Here is a 22,461-nt window from a genome sequence, read left to right as displayed (position 1 = left end):
TCATTGTACAGCTGGGACTTGTAGTCCTACACATACAACATGCTGCTGAGTCTCCCAGCAGGCAGACATGTCACTCAGGGCAGCTCTTGTATTCACTCCCTTAGTAGTGTCATTATACAGCTGGGACTTGTAGTCCTACACATACAACATGCTGCAGAGTCTCCCAGCAGGCAGACATGTCACTCAGGGCAGCTCTTGTATTCACTCCCTTAGCAGTGTCATTATACAGCTGGGACTTGTAGTCCTACACATACAACATGCTGCAGAGTCTCCCAGTAGGCAGACATGTCACTCAGGGCAGCACTTGTATTCACTCCCTTAGCAGTGTCATTATACAGCTGGGACTTGTAGTCCTACACATACAACATGCTGCTGAGTCTCCCAGCAGGCAGACATGTCACTCAGGGCAGCACTTGTATTCACTCCCTTAGCAGTGTCATTATACAGCTGGGACTTGTAGTCCTACACATACAACATGCTGCAGAGTCTCCCAGCAGGCAGACATGTCACTCAGGGCAGCTCTTGTATTCACTCCCTTAGCAGTGTCCTTATACAGCTGGGACTTGTAGTCCTACACATACAACATGCTACTGAGTCTCCCAGCAGGCAGACATGTCACTCAGGGCAGCTCTTGTATTCACTCCCTTAGCAGTGTCCTTATACAGCTGGGACTTGTAGTCCTACACATACAACATGCTGCAGAGTCTCCCAGCAGGCAGACATGTCACTCAGGGCAGCTCTTGTATCCACTCCCTTAGCAGTGTCATTATACAGCTGGGACTTGTAGTCCTACACATACAACATGCTACTGAGTCTCCCAGCAGGCAGACATGTCACTCAGGGCAGTATTTGTATTCACTCCCTTAGCAGTGTCATTATACAGCTGGGACTTGTAGTCCTACACATACAACATGCTGCTGAGTCTCCCAGCAGGCAGACATGTCACTCAGGGCAGCTCTTGTATTCACTCCCTTAGCAGTGTCATTATACAGCTGGGACTTGTAGTCCTACACATACAACATGCTGCTGAGTCTCCCAGCAGGCAGACATGTCACTCAGGGCAGCACTTGTAATCACTCCCTTAGCAGTGTCATTATACAGCTGGGACTTGTAGTCCTACACATACATGTTGTATGTGTAGGACTACAAGTCCCAGCTGTATAATGATGAGTCTCCCAGCAGGCAGATATGTCACTCAGGGCAGCACTTGTATTCACTCCCTTAGCAGTGTCATTATACAGCTGGGACTTGTAGTTCTACACTTACAAGTTGCTGTTGATTCTCCCAGCACTCAGGGCAGCTCTTGTATTCACTCCCTTAGCAGTGCAGGGGGAGGGGCAGCGATTGTTTTTATTGCATGTAAACAAAGGGCCAGAAGAGAACCAGGGAAATGAGGAAATATATATTATTTTTTTTTGCATAAAACTTGCTTAGCTTAGTTATATATTGCTGCCCATCAGATTTTCAATGCTATATATTTTTTTTTTCATAACTCGGACAACCCCTTAAAGTCCATGCCTAATATCTAGTGCTCATGCCTATTAGTAGGACGATATTCATATATATATCTATGCCCATGTCAAATATTAATTGATTATGTTTATCTAAACATATATTTAATAACTATTATTAATTTGACTTCTTCATATTTCTATTCCGAGGCACTCCAGGAAAACAGAGTCCTCGGCATTATAGCAACGGGTCACGCGACTCTTGACACAGGATCACGTGACCCCTCTCCCGCACACAACCCAGCGCAGAAGTTTTTGGCATAGGAACGCTACAGCGCCACTGCGAGAGCATCATGGGTACCTTAGAGACGGGTCACATGGCTGCAGACCATACGATTATGTGACCCTCTCTCTTTGCTGCCGCTCGATCACAGCCTCCGCCCATTAGAAGCCACGCCCCATCTCCAGTAACACTGGAAAACATAGCGCCTCTCATCTCCACCCCCCTCATTAATATTCATATCTACACCATGGGAACTGTGGTCACATGACTAAAAAGCATATGACCTACTTTTTCAACAAGATTCAACACTCGTTTTTAATCAAATAAAATACTAGTTTTTGAACAAAAATCCTTTGTATGCATCTAACTAGGTCCTCTATGAGTGAATTCCATTGTGACTAATTGTTATGAACTCTGCCATTGAGATGACACCTGGAGGTGGCCCCTCCCCTTTAGGGACAGCCCACACGTGCGTTTTTCTGGCGTTTTTTTTTTCATGCTTACATGTTATAAATACTTACCTCTCTACGTGTCCATATTATCCTTTGTCTAACCTGATGAAGGGGAACTGTTTTATCCCCGAAAGGCGTTGTTCTTTTTTACACCCTGTTCCAAATTATTATGCAAATGATATTTTTCTCATTTCCCTAACTAATTGATGTAAATAACAGTCAGCATAATTCTCATGTTATCAACTATTAAGAGTACAATTCAAATTTTATTGAACAAACCTCCTAATGATAACAGTATTTTTTTTAAACATAAAAAACTTACAATGCACTGTTCCAAATTATTACGCGCAGTAAGTTTCAAAACACTTTATAGGTTGTAAAGAACTGAAAATTGTCATTTGTTGTGTTTGTGCAGTGACCAGGATATGGGTACGCTGACGCCACTTTAATGCAGTGGCTGGGTCAGGTGGATAATAGTCTGTATTTGTTTGTGACGCAATTGCAGCGTGCGCAGGGTACTACCCCAGGGCCCTTCCAAGGTGTTATAACGCACGTCCCAGATTAGGAAGGCCACAGTGGTCTGATGGCCTATAATGTCTCTGTAGGGTGGTAATAATTATGTCAACAGTGTCTCCTACCTGGGTACGGCTGGGCTCCTAGCTCACTTGCAATAAATTTGAGTGTAGTAATAGTAGGAGTAATAGAGGAATTTTGCAGCAGAAATTAGGTCCAGACCTTTAGATGAAGTTCAAATGTTTCTTTACTAAAGATAGCTTTCATCCAAGCAGTATACAGCCTTGGTCCCAGCAGGTTTTAGCAATGATTGGCAGGAATTTAATGCTTCTGTTTTAAATGTGGGCAGCTTGCAGGATAAGTCGTCTGCTTGGTAGCTACCTGTGGCAGGAACTAATCTTCTGCACTTTTCTGTAACTTCTGCTGTATGGGGACAGACTAGCTGAGGAGGAATGGCTTCTCTTAGGTCTCTGGACTTAACTCACAGATGATTTCTCAGGTAATGCTTTCTTCATGGAACTCTGGAGGTTGTCTGTAGTTTTCTGCTTCTTCATCCAGCTGAGGCTGCAGGTGCTCAGACTGGTAATATGATCAGGTCTCAGCCAAAACAAGATCCTTGCTGTCTTCCCTATGCAGGGGATCTCCTCACACACATACACCCTACCCCTAGCAGGGGGTGGGCTACAATAACTCTAACTTCCTTCTCCACCCATGCTGCAGGATGTGGGAAGAGCCCACTTCGCTCACAGAGGGGGAGCTAAACTGGAATAATCCATTCCAGCCTAGATATACTAAACTGTAACTAGTACCTTGCCAAGGGAGTTGCTGCCACCTGCTGGGGAACCTGGAAAATTACCAGAACAATTGAATTTAACATGGTTTTAGATGCACATATGTGAAGACATAATATAAATTACATCAGATAACAATATATAGGCTCTTAACAGATAGTAGCGGGGTAGAGGCGTGTAGTAACACAACTCTGGGGTGTTACATTTGCAGAATATTTACTGAAATCAAAAGCTATTTCAATCAAACTTTTAACAACATTTTAACTTTTCAAACATTTTAACAGGTCACGTTACATTTTAACATAAGACCCCTTAATAGATTGCAGCTTCACAAGTCTTGCATCCATTGAACTTGTGAGTTTTTGGACAGTTTCTGCTTGAATTTGTTTGCAAGATGTCACAATAGCCTCCCAGAGCTGCTGTTTGGATGTAAGCTGCCTCACACCCTCATAGATCTTTTGCTTGAGGATGCTCCAAAGGTTCTCAATAGGATTTAGGTCAGGGGAGGATGGAGACCACACCATGACTTTCTCTCCTTTTATCCCCATAGCAGCCATTGATGCAGAGGTATTCTTTGCAGCGTGAGATGGTGCATTGCCATGCATGAAGATGATTTTATTAAGGAAAGCATAGTTCTTCCTTTTGTACTGGTCAGTCAGAAACTCCACTTACTTTGCAGAGGTCATCTTTACATCTAAAGGGGCCGACCAGCTCTCTTCCCATGATTCCAGCCCAAAACATGACTCCACCACCGCCTTGCTGACGTCGCAGCCTTGTTGGAACAGGGTGGCCGTTCACCAACCTTCCACTACTCCATCCACCTGGACCATCCAGGGTTGCACGGCACTCATCAGTGAACAGAACTGTTTGAAAATTAGACTTCATGTATTTTTCTGCCCAATGCAGCCATTTCTGCTTGTGAGCATTGGTTAGTGGTGGCCGAATAGAAGGTTTATGCACAGATGCAAGACTCTGGAGGACTCTACACCTTGATGTCCGTGGGACTCCAGAGGCACCAGCAGCTTCAAATATCTGTTTGCTGCTATGTAATAGTATTTTAGCAGCTGCTCTCTTGATCCGATGCACGGATCTGGCAGAAATCTTCCTCAATGTGCCTTTATCTGCACAAACCCGTCTATGCTCTGAATCAGCCACAAATCGTTTTCGTGAAGTATCTAATATTTTCATACCTCGTCCAAGGCATTGAAACTATTTCTCTCTTTTCGGCAGCAGAGAGATCCTTTTTCTTCCTCATATTGCTTGAAAATGGTGCTCTGCTTAATAATCTGGAACACACTCGTTTAGTAGTTTTTCCTTAAATTGGGCTCACCTGCCAATCTAATTATCCCAGGTGTCCGAGATTGTTTTCAGTGATCAAAAGCGCCCTGAGACACAATGCCATCCATGAGTTAAACTGAAAAACTAAATATTTAATCTTTGTGACACTTAAATAATAATTTGGAACAGGGTGTATATATGCGCTTTCTTCAAATAAAGAATAATTTATTAACTTAACATCATGACCGGCTCCACCAGTGAATTTGAGCCTAAAGGATAGAACCTCTCTGCATGCAGTCACCAGCTAGAATGGCTGCATGCAGGGAAGTTCAGCCTCTTCTTGTGCAGCTATAGCGCTGCCATTGGCTGGAGCGTTGTTCCAGCCAATAGCACTGCTGGCAGGGGACCCAAAACACTGGTGTCCCCTGCCTTACCTCGGATTTGTCCAGTGCTGATCAGTTCATCACCGGCCACCGTCCCCTGACCTCCTCCGCAGCTTCTGACAACTTCCTGCGCTGCGATGTGCCGGTCTCATTGATCAGCAAATCGCAGGGCTTGGAGCTGCAGGGGGTGTGTAGCTCCTGAAGAAAGTCCCGGGTCGTGAGTCGGTTCGATGGGTATATACAGTGTGTGATAGGCTCTGCACACATAGCCCTCATTGCTGTCATGGGTAAAAGGGGAGATCATGGGTTTTCTGACCCCGGGTGGTGGTACTTCTGACACTGCGCAGTGTGAACTGTTCTTGTGCTGCTGTGGTGAAAGTGTATCCTGAGCGGACAAATGGTACCATTGAGAATAAGCGATGTGTAAACTGCAGAGCACCACGTGCCATTGAGGTGAGAGGTGAACATCGGCTGAAGGTGCACAAGGGCGGACCGACACTCTACAGTGGAGAAGCCCACCACCAAAACGACCCAGGGGGCTACCAGACGTGTGTCTAACACAACAGTTTAGAGAACCCTACTGCGTATCCAGCACTGATCACAACCAGCACAGGGTCATGTGCTCCACTGACTCCTTCCACACATGGTCACATGGTCAGGACATCATCAGGGGTCCATTACTTCCTCCGGCAGCACAGCCTGGAGCCTGACTCCTTCCACACGTTATCACATGGTCACGACATCATGAAAGGTCCTTTACTTCCTCCCACAGCTTTGTTAAAGTAAAACATATTTTTGTACCGATGGCGATGACACAATAAAGGCGCTTGAGGAAGAGGTCCAAGTAGCCTCAAAAGCTTGTAATCATCGTCATCTTTTCAGTGAGCCATTAAAAGGTATCAACCACTGAGGAATCTCAATCTTCCTACAGCAGCACAACCCAGATCCGGACTCCTCCCACACATGGTCACATGGTCGTGACATCATGGAAGGTTCTGTACCTACATCAGCACAGTGTAGAGCCTGACTCCTCCCACACATGGTCACATGGTTGTGACATCATGAAAGGTCCTTTAGCCCCCCAGTCTCTCCCCCATACATGTATTATACAGCGGTGCAGCTGGAGGTATGTGTATAGTCACTGTTGACATGGGGGGTGGGGGGATTTTTTATTTTTTTTTGCGGGATGAATTGTATTTTTAATAGTACCGTTACATTAAAGGTAACGTGCAGAGCTGGTATATCGATGATCTGTCTTCAGGATAGGTCACCAATATCAGAACAATATATAGGAAAGATCACCACTTGTGATGAAATTAAGGGTTATTTATTTACTCATATTTAGACACTTTGTGTCCCATTACATCCAGTATTAATTAAAGCATAACATGGAATATCTGTGATGTATGACCTTTATCAAGGGATCTGTAATCCATGTATTCAGAGGAGGCAGGATGGACTCCTCTGAATACATGGATTACAGATCCCTTGATAAAGGTCATACATCACCGAAACGTCGGGACCATCACAGATATTCAATGTTATGCTTTAATTAATACTGGATGTAATGGGACACAAAGTGTCTAAATATGAGTAAATAAATAACCCTTAATTGCATCACAAGTGGTGTGCCATAGATCTTTCCTATATATTGACTTTACTCTCTATGAGCACCCACCTCTAAGTAAAAGGTGTGCAGATCTAAATAACAAATAGTACCAATATCAGATCGGTGGGGGTCCGACCTCCGACCTCTAGTCCATTAGGTGGCAGTGCTTGTGTTTGCTGCTTCCAGTTCACAGTTACCTCTGCGTGGTGTCACTTGTAGAGTAATTACAGCTGCTCGCACCATTACCTGCTCTATAAGCGAAACAATTCTGAAGCAGAAGCTGCGTTCACACAAGTCGCCGATTGGCGGGGATGACGGGAATCTTAACTCCTCCAATCAGATTTTAATGGACTATCCTAAGGATAAATCATCAGTATGAATCCACTGCGCATGCCCTTTAATTATACAAATTCTTCCACTGTCCTCCGCCAAATCAGAATGACATCCTCTATGGACCGGACTGGCACCAGAATTGAACTCTCTATGCACTGGAAAGTGTCTGCATCCCTGCCGAATACCCTTATAGTCAATGCGGTGCAGTGGTAGATGGTTCTGTCCAGCAATGCCAGATCTGGTGAACTCTGGCAGGCTGTTCCTCTGTCAGAACAGCTTCCCAGAGTTCAGAACACTGATTTAAACATGGGGTAAAATTAAAAGTCAACCTTTTATAACATAATGGACCCTTTAATTGTTTGAGTGCTTTACTCTTGTACAAACTGGATTCCAGAAAAGTTGGGACACTATACAAATCGTGAATAAAAACTGAATGCAATGATGTGGAGGTGCCAACTTCTAATATTTTATTCAGAATAGAACATAAATCACGGAACAAAAGTTTAAACTGAGAAAATGTATCATTTTAAGGGAAAAATACGTTGAATCAGAATTTCATGGTGTCAACAAATCCCCAAAAAGTTGGGACAAGGCCATTTTCACCACTGTGTGGCAGCTCCCATTCTTCTTACAACACTCAACAGACGTCTGGGGACCGAGGAGACCAGTTTCTCAAGTTTAGAAATAGGAATGCTCTCCCATTCTTGTCTAATACAGGCCTCTAACTGTTCAATCGTCTTGGGCCTTCTTTGTTGCACCTTCCTCTTTATGATGCGCCAAATGTTCTCTATAGGTGAAAGATCTGGACTGCAGACTGGCCATTTCAGTATCTGGATCCTTATCCTACGCAGCCATGATGTTGTGATTGATGCAGAATGTGGTCTGGCATTATCTTGTTGAAAAATGCAGGGTCTTCCCTGAAAGAGATGACGTCTGGATGGGAGCATATGTTGTTCTAGAACCTGAATATATTTTTCTGCATTGATGGTGCCTTTCCAGACATGCAAGCTGCCCATGCCACACGCACTCATGCAACCCCATACCATCAGAGATGCAGGCTTCTGAACTGAGTGTTGATAACAACTTGGGTTGTCCTTGTCCTCTTTGGTCCGGATGACATGGGGTCCCAAATTTAAAAAAGAACTTCGAATCGTGACTCGTCTGACCACAGAACAGTCTTCCATTTTGCCACACTCCATTTTAAATGATCCCTGGCCCAGTAAAAACGCCTGAGCTTGTGGATCTTGCTTAGAAATGGCTTCTTCTTTGCACTGTAGAGTTTCAGCTGGCAACGGCGGATGGCATGGTGGATTGTGTTCACTAACAATGGTTTCTGGAAGTATTCCTGAGCCCATTCTGTGATTTCCTTTACAGTAGCATTCCTGTTTGTGGTGCAGTGTCGTTTAAGGGCCCGGAGATCACAGGCATCCAGTATGGTTTTACGGCCTTGAACCTTACGCACAGAGATTGTTCCAGATTCTCTGAATCTTCGGATGATGTTATGCACAGTTGATGATGATAGATGCAAAGTCTTTGCAATTTTTCGCTGGGTAACACCTTTCTGATATTGCTCCACTATCTTTCTGCGCAACATTGTGGGAATTGGTGATCCTCTACCCATCTTGGCTTCTGAGAGACACTGCCACTCTGAGAAGCTCTTTTTATACCCAATTATGTTGCCAATTGACCTAATTAGTGTTAATTGGTCTTCCAGCTCTTCGTTATGCTCAAATTTTCTTTTTCCAGCCTCTTATTGCTACTTGTCCCAACTTTTTTGGGATCTGTTGACAACGTGAAAATTAGAATCAACGTATTTTTCCTTTAAAATGATACATTTACTCGGATTAAACGTTTGATCTGTCATCTACGTTCTATTACAAATAAAATATTGACATTTGCCATCTCCACATCATTGCATTCAGTTTTTATTCACTATTTGTTTAGTGTCCCAACTTTTTGGGAATCCGGTTTGTACATTATAACGGCTCAGACCTCCTTTAGTGGTCTGTTTTTTTTTTGTTTTTTTTTGCAATATCCATCATGTGTTACAATTAGAGTTTGGCTCAGTTCTATACTGCAGTTGTCAAACTTTATGTCCCTAGTTAAGTTCTACAACTCTTTGCCAACCAATTTAATGAACAGTTCATTAAATTGTTTGTTTATTGTGAACGTCTGTCTACCCTTTAACATTCTTGGTAACCTTTATTTGTATGTTTTTGTACCTGATTACGCTCCGTCCACCATAATGGGAACGAGTGAAATCCACATATATTCTTCATCTGTGTTTTAAATACATACCAATCATATATCATACATAATCACATATCAATAAAGCCATACTGAACTCTGCCCTCGTAGTTTACAGCAACAAAGGAGAACAAGGGTATTTTTTGAATACAGGAAATGGGGAGAGGCAGCTGGAGTTAAAAGAACTTTCCAGGAATTATCGTGGAGTGGTAAGATTGACCACTAGACCACATTGACCACTAGACCCCAAAGATGGAGGAACAGCCCCATCAAGCTATTCACAACTCGTGTCACAATTTATGCAAAAAGTTGAGATTACAAAATCTAAACTCGAAGTCCTTCCTGGCATCTTCCATATGGCACCCAACCACATTTGTTAAAAATAATTAAAAAAAATCTGGAAATACTTAAAAACCAACCGCATAACCTCTGTAAGCCTTACTGTTGTCTGGAACACTGTGAACGTTTTTATAAGATGCCTATAAGGATATTATGGCTTTAAAAGAAGAGGTCCAGGAGAGGGAAAGAACTAATGTGTTAGATCCTTACAAGACAAATATGCTACAACACAAGAGGCACAACATCCTTTAAACACCAATTCTTTTTTTCTTCAAATTAAATTTTCAGAGGAAGTGGATAAATTAGATCAGACTTTCACTCAAATAGAAGGGAATCCACTGTCCTGGTACCTGAGGGGCTCTAAAGTAATTGTATTTTACATGAAACTTTGTAGGATTTTACATCTTCTCATTTCTCCATTCAGATTCCTACAATATAGGATCCCCTCAGTTGGAGATTTTCTACATTAAATCCTTCTCCTGACTGACCCGTCAAAGATGGATAGGGACAGGGACAAGATGGCAGAGAGTATAATAAATCTTACCCTGGAGATCCTCTTCCGGCTTACTGGAGAGGTGAGAGATTCTGATTATGTCACATTACATATTCTTATCTATGTTACTAAGAGGTGGACATAACTGGAGAGGTGAGGGACTCTGGAGATGTATGGAGTGATATTTATTACTGTGTCTCTCCATAACCAGGACTACACAGTAGTGAAGAAGACCTCTAGTGAGCATTGTAAGGCCCCTGTATCTGTAGGATGGGGAAGAACCCTGAGCCCAATCATGGAGCCTCCACCACCCCCACTGATACATGAGGAAATCAACAGAGAGAAGATCCTAGAACTTACCAACAAGATGATTGAGCTGTTGACTGGAGAGGTGACACTGCTGGGAATGCTGGGACATTATACAGGAATGCTATGAAGGGATCTGGGTGATGACTGTATCATTGTGTTGTCAGGTTCCTATAAGATGTCATGATGTCACAATCCATTTTTCCATGGAGGAGTGGGAGTATTTAGAAGGACACAAATATCTGTACAAGGACATCATGATGGAGGATCACCGACCCCTCACACCACCAGGTAATAGACATGACTAAATACACACGGAAAACTAGAGGAATGGTCAAAAATCTGGCAACTAAAATTTAATGTTGATAAGTGCAAGATAATGCACCTGGGGCGTAAAAACCCAAGAGCAGAATATAAAATCAGTGATACAGTCCTAACCTCAGTATCTGAGGAAAGTGATTTAGGGGTCATTATTTCAGAAGACTTAAAGGTAGGCAGACAATGCCATAGAGCAGCAGGAAATGCTAGCAGAATGCTTGGGTGTATAGGGAGAGGAATTACCAGTAGAAAGAGGGAGGTGCTCATGCCGCTCTACAGAGCACTAGTGAGACCTAATTTGGAGTATTGTGCGCAGTACTGGAGACCATATCTCCAGAAGGATATTGATACTTTGGAGAGAATTCAGAGAAAAGCTACTAAACTGTTACATGGATTGTAGGATAAAACTTACCAGGAAAGATTAAAGGACCTTAACATGTATAGCTTGGAAGAAAGACAAGACAGAGGGGATATGATAGAAACTTTTAAATACATAAAGGGAATCAACAAGGTAAAAGAGGAGAGAATATTTAAAAGAAGAAAAACTGCTACAAGAGGACATAGTTTTAAATTAGAGGGGCAAAGGTTAAAAAGTAATATCAGGAAGTATTACTTTACTGAGAGAGTAGTGGATTCATGGAATAGCCTTCCTGCAGAAGTGGTAGCTGCAAATACAGTGAAGGAGTTTAAGCATGCATGGGATAGGCATAAGGCCATCCTTCATATAAGATAAGGCCAGGGGCTATCCAAAGTATTCAGTATATTGGGCAGACTAGATGGGCCAAATGGTTCTTATCTGCCGACACATTCTATGTTTCTATGTTTCTCTCATTATCTGTATGTAAGGAATGAATTCAGTCACTGGATATGTTTCCTACAGTTAAGGAAGACAGAACACCAGAGAGATGTCCCAGTCCTCTTTTTTCACAAGATGGTTCAGAAGAACATCACAATGTCCCACAGGATGATCAGGTAGATGGAGATCAAATCTCATGAAATTTCCCCTATGATCTGTAAAAGGCTGTGAAGATTCTGTGTTGAGTCTTGTATTATCCACCAGTATTATGTTATCCTTGTATAATGAGAAAGGTGGAGATAGCAGGATTACAGCCAATCATAGATGGTATATGTTGTATGGAGCTTCTCACAGTTTTCTGGCTGTGTAGACTGCTGGTTGGATTAAGGAACCTAAAGGATCCAACAGGTTAGATTTTTATAGGAAACTTGCTATAATAGTATTCACTTGATTTTTCTCCTGGTATGTGGAATCATAAAGGTCTGGAAAGAAAGTTGGAAGTCCAGTGGATATGCCAATCCACTAGAGTCTCCTGAAGTAAAGAGTAGTGATGGACGAACATCGTCCGGGACGAATATGCGAACACGATCAAATGTTCTGCAACTGCAAGTTCGCGGCGGGCCCCATTCACTTTAATTGCGAACCTGAAAAACCTTAAGGTCAAATTTGCAGCCACCAAATACTTACTAGAAGTGCACAAACAGTCCCACAAAATGGACAGTAACATACTAGAGGGGGATCAATGACAAAATTCCCACAAAAAATATGTATTTTAATCAGGGGCCATTTTTAAGCGTCTTAAAGGGAAACTCTCAAAAATGTGCCCTGCTGGAGCCTAGAAAATTTTTATTTTAGGCCACGGGAGTACAGACTGAAAAATTAGGCATTCATCTGACATAAAAGAACTTGTGATTATGTGGCTGATGGTACATTAGGCGGTCGCTGGATAAAATTTTTACTGTAGGCCAGTACAAATACAAGTCAAATACATATGTTTAAAAGAACTAAAATAAAATTGGATTAAAAACATGGCTAACAAAATTCCTCCTCTTGAATAAACCCCAAATGATAATAGGTGAAATTCGATAACACGTGGTCGTCACAGGTGTTGAATTCCTCAGAGGTCCCAACAATTAGGCATTCATCGGACAGAAAAGAACAAGTGATTACGTGGCTGGAGGTACATTAGGCGGTCACCATATAACAATTTTACTGTTGGCCAGTTAGATTACAGGCCCCAAAAATTATGCATTCAAGGTACAGAAAAGATAAAGTGATTATGTGGCTGGAGGTATATTAGACGGTCTTTGGATATCAATTTTACTGCAGGCCAGTGGAGTACAGGCCCCAAATATTAGGCATTCACCGTACAGAAAAGATCAAGTGATTATGTGACTGGAGGTATATTAGACGGTCATTGGATATCAATTTTACTGCAGGCCAGTGGAGTACAGGCCCCAAACATTAGGCATTCACCGGACAGAAAAGATCAAGTAATTATGTGGCTGGAGGTACATTAGACGGTCACTGTATAACAATTTTACTGTTGGCCAGTTAGATTACAGGCCCCAAAAATTATGCATTCAATGTACAGAAAAGATCAAGTGATTATGTGGCTGGAGGTATATTAGACTGTCATTGGATATCAATTTTACTGCAGGCCAGTGGAGTACAGGCCACAAACAATAGGCATTCTTGGACAGAAAATAACAAGTGATTATGTGGTTCGAGGTACATTATGTGGTCGCTGGATAAAAATTTTACTGTAGGCCAGTACAAATACATATTATTAAAAGAACTAAAAATATTAAATTGGATTAAAAACATGGCTAACGAAATCCCCCCTCTTGAATAAACCCCAAATGATAATAGGTGAAATTCAATAACACGTGGTCGTCACAGGTGTTGAATTCCTCAAGGGCCCAACAATTAGGCATTCACCGTACAGAAAAGATCAAGTGATTATGTGGCTGGAGGTATATTAGACGGTCATTGGATAACAATTTTACTGCAGGCCAGTGGAGTACAGCCCAAAACATTAGGCATTCACCGGACAGAAAAGGCCTTTTATGCCACTGTATTTACATAAGACAGGGGGCATTCTTTGTTCTGGGTGTTGCGGATATGTGTGGGCTAGCATGAGGAAATTCAATTAAACGTGGTCATCACAGGTTTTGAATTCCTCCGAGATCCATTCCTCATTCATTTTTAGAAATGAGAGGTAGTCCACACTGTCGTGAGCTAGGCGAGTGTCACGGATGGTGTACAGGAAACAAGACAATGCAAAATAATCTATGACTCACTGGATCCACAACTAAGGAACAAAAGGGAGACCCCTGCATGAGACCTGGCACACTCTCCCTGACTGCTCAGCCTATGCGAACACCCCAAAGGTGGATGGTCGCATATCCACGTACCTCGACTATCTAACACCTGAAGACCCTACAATAGTGAGGGGACACGACCACCGGCTCCCTACACTAGACACGGAGGGAGTCAGGGTCCCCTGAGATCCAGCAAACAGAAAACCACAAATAAATAAACAGCACTTATCTTGCAGAAGACTGGGAAATAGGAACAGCATGCACACACACTCCAGGAAGTTGTATAAGCCGCACACTACTGCATTATGGGGAGGAATTTAAATGGATGCAATCAGTCCAACTGCATGACAGCTGAGAGAGGCTAACGAGATGAGGAACTGAAAACCAAAACAAAGAAAACTTAAGGAGGAGGTTCTGAAAGGCTTCTGTCAGAGCTTCTCAGCTGTCTGGTTGTGACAGTACCCCTCCCTCTACGAGTGGACTCCGGACACTCAGAGCCCACCTTCTCAGGATGGGACCTATGGAAAGCCCTGATGAGACGAGTAGCCTTAATGTCCGTCACTGGGACCCACATCCTCGCCTCAGGACCATAACCCTCCCAATGAACGAGGTACTGGAGAGAACCGCGGACAAGATGAGAATCCACAATCCTAGAGACCTGAAATTCAAGATTCCCATCAACCATAATCGGAGGAGGAGGCAAAGGCGAGGGTACAATGGGTTGAACATAAGGTTTCAATAAGTCTGAGGAAGATCAAGACGATAGGGAAACAGGATTGATGACAGACAGGATCTTGTAAGGCCCAATAAACCTAGGACCCAACTTCCAGGAGGGAACCTTCAATTTGATATTCTTGGTAGACAACCACACCAGATCACCAACATTCAGGTCCGGACCAGGCACACGTCTCTTATCTGCCACACGCTTATATCTCTCACTCATGCTCTTTAGATTATCCTGAATCTTTTGCCAAATAGATGACAAAGACGAGGAGAATCTGTCCTCATCAGGTAAACCAGAAGACCCCTCTCCCGAGAAAGTCCCAAACTGTGGATGAAACCCATATGCACCAAAAAATGGTGACTTATCAGAGGACTCCAGTCCTGACGACGGTTATTTAAAGCAAACTCAGCAAGGGACAAAAAAGAACACCAATCCTCCTGATTCTCCGCCACAAAACAGCGCAGATATGTCTCCAGATTCTGATTGACGCGCTCTGTCTGGCCATTCGACTGCGGGTGGAAAGCAGAAGAGAATGACAACCGAACCCCCAAGCGAGAACAGAAAGCCTTCCAGAATCTGAAAAAAAACTGCGTGCCCCTATCAGAGACTATGTCTGAAGGAATACCATGCAATTTGACAATGTGGTCAATAAATGCCTGCGCCAGCGTCTTAGCATTGGGCAAACCAGGAAAAGGGATGAAATGCACCATTTTGCTAAAACGGTCCACCACCACCAGAATCACAGTCTTCCCCGAGGAACGAGGCAGGTCCGTTATGAAGTCCATGGACAGATGTGTCCAAGGACGGGAAGGAATGGGTAAGGGAAGGAGAGGACCTGATGGCCGTGAATGAGGGACTTTGGCACGAGCGCAAGTCTCGCAGGCTGCCACAAAACCCTCAACCGACTTACGAAGCGCAGTCCACCAGAATCTCCGAGCGATGAGATCCAGTGTGGCTCTTGCCCCCGGGTGCCCAGCAAGGACCGTATCGTGGTGTTCCTTAAAAATCTTGTGTCTCAAAGCGAGAGGCACAAACAACCTCCCAGGAGGACAAAGATCAGGAGCCTCTGACTGGGCTGCCTGCACCTCTGCCTCTAATTCAGGAAAAAGAGCAGAGACCACCACACCTTCAGCCAAAATGGGACCCGGGTCTTCAAAATTCCCACCTCCCGGAAAACAACGTGACAGGGCATCTGCCTTCACATTCTTAACCCCAGGGTGGAACGTGACAACAAAATTAAACCTTGAAAAGAACAAAGACCATCTGGCCTGTCTCGGGTTCAGACGCTTGGCTGACTCCAAGTAGGCCAGATTTTTATGGTCAGTAAACACGGTAATAGGGTGTCTGGCTCCCTCTAGCCAATGGTGCCATTCCTCAAAAGCCAACTTGATGGCCAACAATTCCCTATCTCCCACATCGTAATTTCTCTCTGCGGAGGAGAGTTTCTTCGAGAAAAAGGCACACGGTCGCCATTTGGCAGGAGAGGAACCCTGAGACAAGACCGCACCCACACCTACCTCAGAAGCATCAACCTCAACTATGAAGGGTAAAGAAATATCAGGTTGTACCAGGATGGGAGCGGAAGTAAAACTCTCCTTGATATTAGAAAAGGCCTTACGCGCCTCTACCGACCAGGAAGAAAAATCTACCCCCTTTCTGGTCATATCAGTGAGTGGTTTAACAACAGAGGAATAATTCAAAATAAACTTCCTGTAATAATTGGCAAAGCCCAAAAAACGCATTAGCGCCTTCTGATTCTCAGGAAGCTCCCACTCAAGCACAGCGCGGACCTTCTCGGGGTCCATGCGAAAACCAGAAGCGGAGAGAAGAAACCCCAGAAATTGAATTTCTGGAACCGCAAACACACATTTTTCCAGTTTCGCGTATAATTTATTCTCCCGCAGGATGAGCAAGACCTGACGTAAGTGTTCCTTATGAGTTTTGAAATCAGGAGAAAAAATCAAAATGTCATCCAAATACACTAATACAAATTTTCCCATTAAATGATAAAAAATGCTGTTCACGAAATGCTGAAAAACGGCTGGGGCATTTATCAATCCAAAAGGCATAACCAAATTCTCAAAATGAAGGCCGTCTTCCATTCGTCTCCTTCTCTGACCCTGACCAGGTTGTATGCCCCTCTTAGGTCTAATTTGGAAAAGACTTTAGCCCCAACAACCTGGTTAAACAGGTCCAGGATCAGAGGAAGCGGATAAGGGTCACGAATAGTGATACTGTTCAGCTCCCTGAAATCCAGACAAGGTCTTAAAGAACCATCTTTTTTCTTAACAAAGAAAAAACCAGCGGCAACAGGTGACTTCGAGGGTCGTATGTGTCCTTTTCTCAGACTCTCAGAGATATAAGCACGCATAGTGACCCTCTCAGGTTGGGAAAGATTGTATAAACGAGATTTAGGCAGCTTGGCGCCTGGGATGAGATTAATAGGGCAATCGTACTCCCTGTGCGGGGGAAAATCCTGAACTCCATTCTCAGAGAAGACATCCAAAAATTCAGAGAGGAAAGGTGGTACAGTCTTAGTAGAAACCTCAGAAACAGATGTCGTGAGGCAATTCTCTCTGCAAAAGTCACTCCAACCATTTATTTGCCTTGCTTGCCAATCAATGGTGGGGTTATGTTTAGTGAGCCAGGGTAGCCCCAACACTAGAGGAGTAGGCAAACCGCTAAGGACGAAACATGACACATCCTCAACATGAGCATCACTCACAATTAAACGAATATTGTGAACTATGCCCTTTAATGATTTCTGAGAAAGTGGAGCGGAATAAATAGCAAAAACAGGAATATCCTTTCCCAAAGTACATACCTGGAAACCATGAGTTATTGCAAATTGATTATCAATGAGATTGACAGCTGCTCCACTATCCACAAAAATCTCACAAAAAATGCTCTTGCTCTCTAGCGCCACCCTAGCAGGCAGGACAAAACGGGAACTACAAGCAAACGGAAAACCTTCAATTTCCGCCTTAACCCTGCCAATAGTAACAGACGGAACATTTTTAAAAGATTTTTTCCTTTTTGTTTCTTTATTACTCCCAGAAAACTGCCTGAATTTCCTAGAGGGACAAACATTTGCCAAATGATTTATACCTCCACAACAAAAACTAACCCTCCCATGCGGGCTGAATCTTCTATTGTCAGAGGCAATCAACCCCAGCTGCATGGGCTCCTGCTCAGAAGGGGCTGACAGCGACTGAGACCCCTGCGCACAGAATGAGACCGCTGCACTGTCCCGGGACTGAGTATGACAGGAAGGAGAGATCTCTCCTCTCTCTCTAAGACGCCTGTCAATACGAACGGCCTGAGACATAGCAGAGTCCAAGGAGATAGGCCTCTCATGAAAGGCAAATGCATCTTTCAATCCCTCTGAAAGACCATGGCAAAATTGACTTTGGAGTGCAGCATCATTCCAACCAGTATCAGCTGCCCATCTCCGAAATTCTGAGCAGTATATCTCTGCGGATTGTTTACCCTGGCATAACAGACGTAGTCTAGACTCAGCCAGAGCAATACGATCCGGATCATCATATATCTGACCCAGGGCTAAAAAGAATTCATCCACTGAACGGAGGGGCCGTGCCCCCTCCGGCAGCGAAAAGGCCCAGGACTGAGCGTTACCCCTGAGCAGCGATATAATGATCCCCCACCCTCCGTTCCTCATCACCAGAGGAATGGGGAAGAAGGCGAAAATGGAGTTTGCAAGCCTCTCTAAAACGCACAAAATTCTCACTACCCCCGGAGAACGTATCCGGGAGCGAGATCTTAGGCTCAGAACAAACTCCATAAACGCAAGCTGAACCGGTCACTTGAAACTGAGAAAAAGTCTTACGGAGATCAGCTACCTCCAATGAAAGACCCTGGAGGCGTTCAGCCAAAAGTGAAACCGGATCCATGCTTGAGACGGTTTTGGCGGCTTATAATGTCACGGATGGTGTACAGGAAACAAGACAATGCAAAATAATCTATGACTCACTGGATCCACAACTAAGGAACAAAAGGGAGACCCCTGCATGAGACCTGGCACACTCTCCCTGACTGCTCAGCCTATGCGAACACCCCAAAGGTGGATGGTCGCATATCCATGTACCTCGACTATCTAACACCTGAAGACCCTACAATAGTGAGGGTACACGACCACCGGCTCCCTACACTAGACACGGAGGGAGTCAGGGTCCCCTGAGATCCAGCAAACAGAAAATCACAAATAAATAAACAGCACTTATCTTGCAGAAGACTGGGAAATAGGAACAGCATGCACACACACTCCAGGAAGTTGTATAAGCCGCACACTACTGCATTATGGGGAGGAATTTAAAGGGATGCAATCAGTCCAACTGCATGACAGCTGAGAGAGGCTAACGAGATGAGGAACTGAAAACCAAAACAAAGAAAACTCAAGGAGGAGGTTCTGAAAGGCTTCTGTCAGAGCTTCTCAGCTGTCTGGTTGTGACAGCGAGTGTGCTTATCGGTCACGATCCCCCCTGCTGCGCTAAACGTCTTTTCGGACAGGACACTGGACAAGGGGCAAGCCAAGAGTTCCATGGCAAATTGTGCCAGCTCTGGCCACAGGTCAAGCCTGCACACCCAGTAGTCCAAGGGTTCCTCGCTTCTCAGAGCGTCCACATCGGCCGTTAACCCGATGTAGTCGGACACCTGTCAGTCTAGGTGTTCCCTGAGGCTAGGTCCGGAGGGCGGCTGTTGATGGGTTGGCTGCAAGAATGATCTCATATCCTAACTGACCAACACATCTTCAAACTGCCCTCTTCTTGCAGGTGCAGTAGGATTGGTACCCGCACCTGTTTCGCTGTGGGTGGAAATTCCTCTGCCAGTGCCCGTAACAGCAGAATGCAGCATCTCTCACATCAAGGCCAATGCTGCATTCTGACAGCCCTCTGTGATGCTGGTAACATGTCCGCCATGTTGTGTTTGTACCGGAGGTCTAAGTACGTTGCCACCCAGTACTGGTACTTCCCCATTATGCTTTTTATACGGGGGTCCCTCTTCAAATACTGGAGCTTGAGGGCCCCGATTTGGACTAAATTGGAAGCGGTGGAGCGCCCTGGCTCCTGCTCATCGCCCAGGAGAATGTCGTCCTCGATCTCCTCCCCCCAGCCACAGACAACACCAGGGATCTCCGTAAAGTTTAAAGTCCCTCTCATAGCCTGCTCTTCTTGCTCCTCCTCTTCCCCCTTCTACCATCCTCCTCTGACTCCTCTTCAGACTCCTGCTGACGTGTTTCAGATGAAGTAGCCCCCCTGGGAATTCATTAAGCATTGCAACTTCCTCATCTTCCAGCTCCTGCTCCTCGACGGCTTTATCAATGACCTGATGCAATGCACGCTCCAGAAAGAAGGCGTAAGGTACAATGTCACTGATGGTGCCTTGGCTGCGACTGACTCGTTTGGTGATCTCATCAAATGGACGCAGAAGTCTGCATGCGTCGCGCATGAGCAGCCACTGTCGCGGTGAAATGAAACCAAGCTCCCCAGAACCTGTCCTGCTGCAGAGTTTGTACAGGTAGTCGTTAACGGCATGTTGCTGCTGAAGCAGCCTATCAAGCATACTGTATACAAGGTGGAGTTCCAGCACGTCGGGCTGTCACAAATCAGACGTATGTCGGGCAGGTGGTGTCACCGTTGAATGTCAACAAGGCGAGCCATGGCCGTGTAAGATCTTCTAAAATGGCCAGAGATTTTCCTGGCCTGCCGCAAGACGTCCTGGACCCCAGGGTATTTGGCAACAAATCACTGCACGACTAAGTTTAGGACATGTGCCATGCATGGCACGTGTATCATTTTGCCCTGTTTCAGCGCGCTCAACAGATTGGCACCATTGTCGCAGACCACTTTACCAACTGTCAATTCGAGCAGGGTTAGCCACTGATCGGCCTGTGACTGCAGAGCTGAAAGCAGTGCAGGACCGGTGTGGCTTGGCTTCCCGGCACAACAGCCGCAGCACAGCATGGCAACGTCTCACCTGGCACGTCGAATAGGTTCTGGGGAGCTTGGGGGGCGCAGCAGAAGAGGCGGTAGCAGTGGAACAGGAGGAGTCAGCGGAGGAGGATGGAGTAGGAGAAGAAGAGGCAGGTCTGCATGCAATCTGTGGCGGTAACACCAAATCCACACGGGTGCCACGGGTTAACCTGCCTGTGTTTGCTATACCATGTGTCTGTGGTCAGATGTATCTTGGAACCGACACTGTGTGCCAGAGATACATTCATTTGCCGCTGAACATGGCCTTATAGTTCTGGGATGCCCTTCTGGGAGAAATATTTCCTTCCGGGGACCTTCCATTGCAGTGTGCCAATGGCCACAAATTTCTAAAGGTCTCCGAGTCATTAGTTTATATGGCAGTAGTAGGCGGGCTAGCAGTTCTGACAAGCCAGCAGTCAGCCGTTGGACAAGAGGGTTATCCGGCGTCATCAACTTTTTACGTTTGAACATTTGGGCCACGGAAGCCTGCCTTTTGCCAGATGAACGTGACGATGGCATGGTGGAGTGGAGGATAAATGGGAGGAGAGAGGAGAAGAAGAGGCAGGACATGAAGCGCCGGGAGTGCGGCTTTTTGGGTTCTGACTGTGTTGCTCCCACTGGGCTCGGTGATGGGAGGCCAGGTGCCTTCTTAAGGTGGTTGTCCCTAGGTGAGTGTTGGGCTTACCGCGACTTATACGTTGACAGCACAGGCTGCAGATGGCAACACTATTGTCAGTAGCTGACATGTTAAAAAAAGCCCACACTGCGGATCCATGTGTCAGCGTCCTGGGAGCGCCAGATGTGACCGTGCATGGTGGATGGCTCGCTCCAGATACATTTGCAGTCTGCTTTTTGTCTCCTTTGCACTGCGAGTTCTGCCTGCTTCTCCTCCTTCTACCCTCGATCTGCTGCTTTGTCTCTCCCTCTGAACTTCCCTCCTCTTCCTCTCTTGTGGGCACCCACGTGATATCCATCATCACCTTCACCACCACTGACATTAGAGATCTCAGAGTAGGCAGAAACAGCAGGGACATCTGTTCTTGGGCTGATCTGGCTACTGTCATCAGACCGCTGGGTGGCGGCCGTTGCTACCTCCTCTTCCTGATCTGATGCCAAGAATGGCTGCGCATTAGGAAGGTCTGGGAATGGATTGGAAAATAATTCCACTGACTCGAGTGGAGGGGCTATGGTGGTGGTGGTGTCTTTGGGGGGTTCATACAGCAGAGAGTGAAGAGGGTGAAGATACAGAGGATGAGGAGGGTGCAGAAGCGGAAGGCTGAGTGAGCCACTCAACCAACTCTGTTGCGTCCTTTGACGTAATCGCATGCACCTTCTCCAACTTCCCACTTAGGCTCCAGCCAGGTGCACCTGTCCGACCCCTGTGGAATGGCCTGCTCTTCGTCTGCCTGTCATTATCAAAATGACCCTGTGACAAAGTCCCTATAGAAGAGCAGTATTTGTGGAAGCAGGTATATCGCAGGCCTCAATAAATATTTGGTGGAAGCCGGTATATAAATCCCCTCTATCAGTATTTTGTGGAAACATGTATATAGAACCCCTTAATGAGTATTTGCTGAAAGCTGGTATATCAAACCCCTTTATCAATATTTGTTGGAAGCCGGTGTATCACAGGCCTCAATCAATATTTTGTGGAAGCTGGTATATCAATCCCCTCTACCAGTATTTTGTGGAAACAGGTATATAGAACCCCTTAATGAGTATTTGCTGGAAGCCTGTATATCAAACCCCTTTATCAATATTTGGTGGAAGCCGGTGTATCGCAGTCCTCAATCTATATTTTGTGGAAGCCGGTGTATCACACCCCTCAATC

The 22,461-nt window shown here is 45.0% G+C and overlaps 1 protein-coding gene and 2 long non-coding RNA genes across 3 annotated transcripts in view; all 3 read left to right on the top strand.

Moving 5' to 3' along the window:
- LOC121004499 (oocyte zinc finger protein XlCOF6.1-like) overlaps nt 1–22,461 on the top strand; it is a 417,876-nt gene that overhangs the window by 314,147 nt on the left and 81,268 nt on the right. The window lies entirely within an intron of this gene.
- Nucleotides 6,114–10,472, top strand: LOC121004567. Its single transcript, XR_005779764.1, has 3 exons — nt 6,114–6,277; nt 10,104–10,254; nt 10,384–10,472. It is a non-coding gene; the product is annotated as an uncharacterized LOC121004567 (long non-coding RNA).
- Nucleotides 10,472–11,717, top strand: LOC121004546. Its single transcript, XR_005779742.1, has 3 exons — nt 10,472–10,563; nt 10,646–10,769; nt 11,677–11,717. It is a non-coding gene; the product is annotated as an uncharacterized LOC121004546 (long non-coding RNA).

This window comes from Bufo bufo, chromosome 6 (assembly GCF_905171765.1).
Source record: "Bufo bufo chromosome 6, aBufBuf1.1, whole genome shotgun sequence".
Taxonomy (NCBI): Eukaryota; Metazoa; Chordata; class Amphibia; order Anura; family Bufonidae; genus Bufo; species Bufo bufo.
Note: the sequence above shows the minus strand (reverse complement) of the source record. Positions and strands in the feature narration are given on the sequence as shown.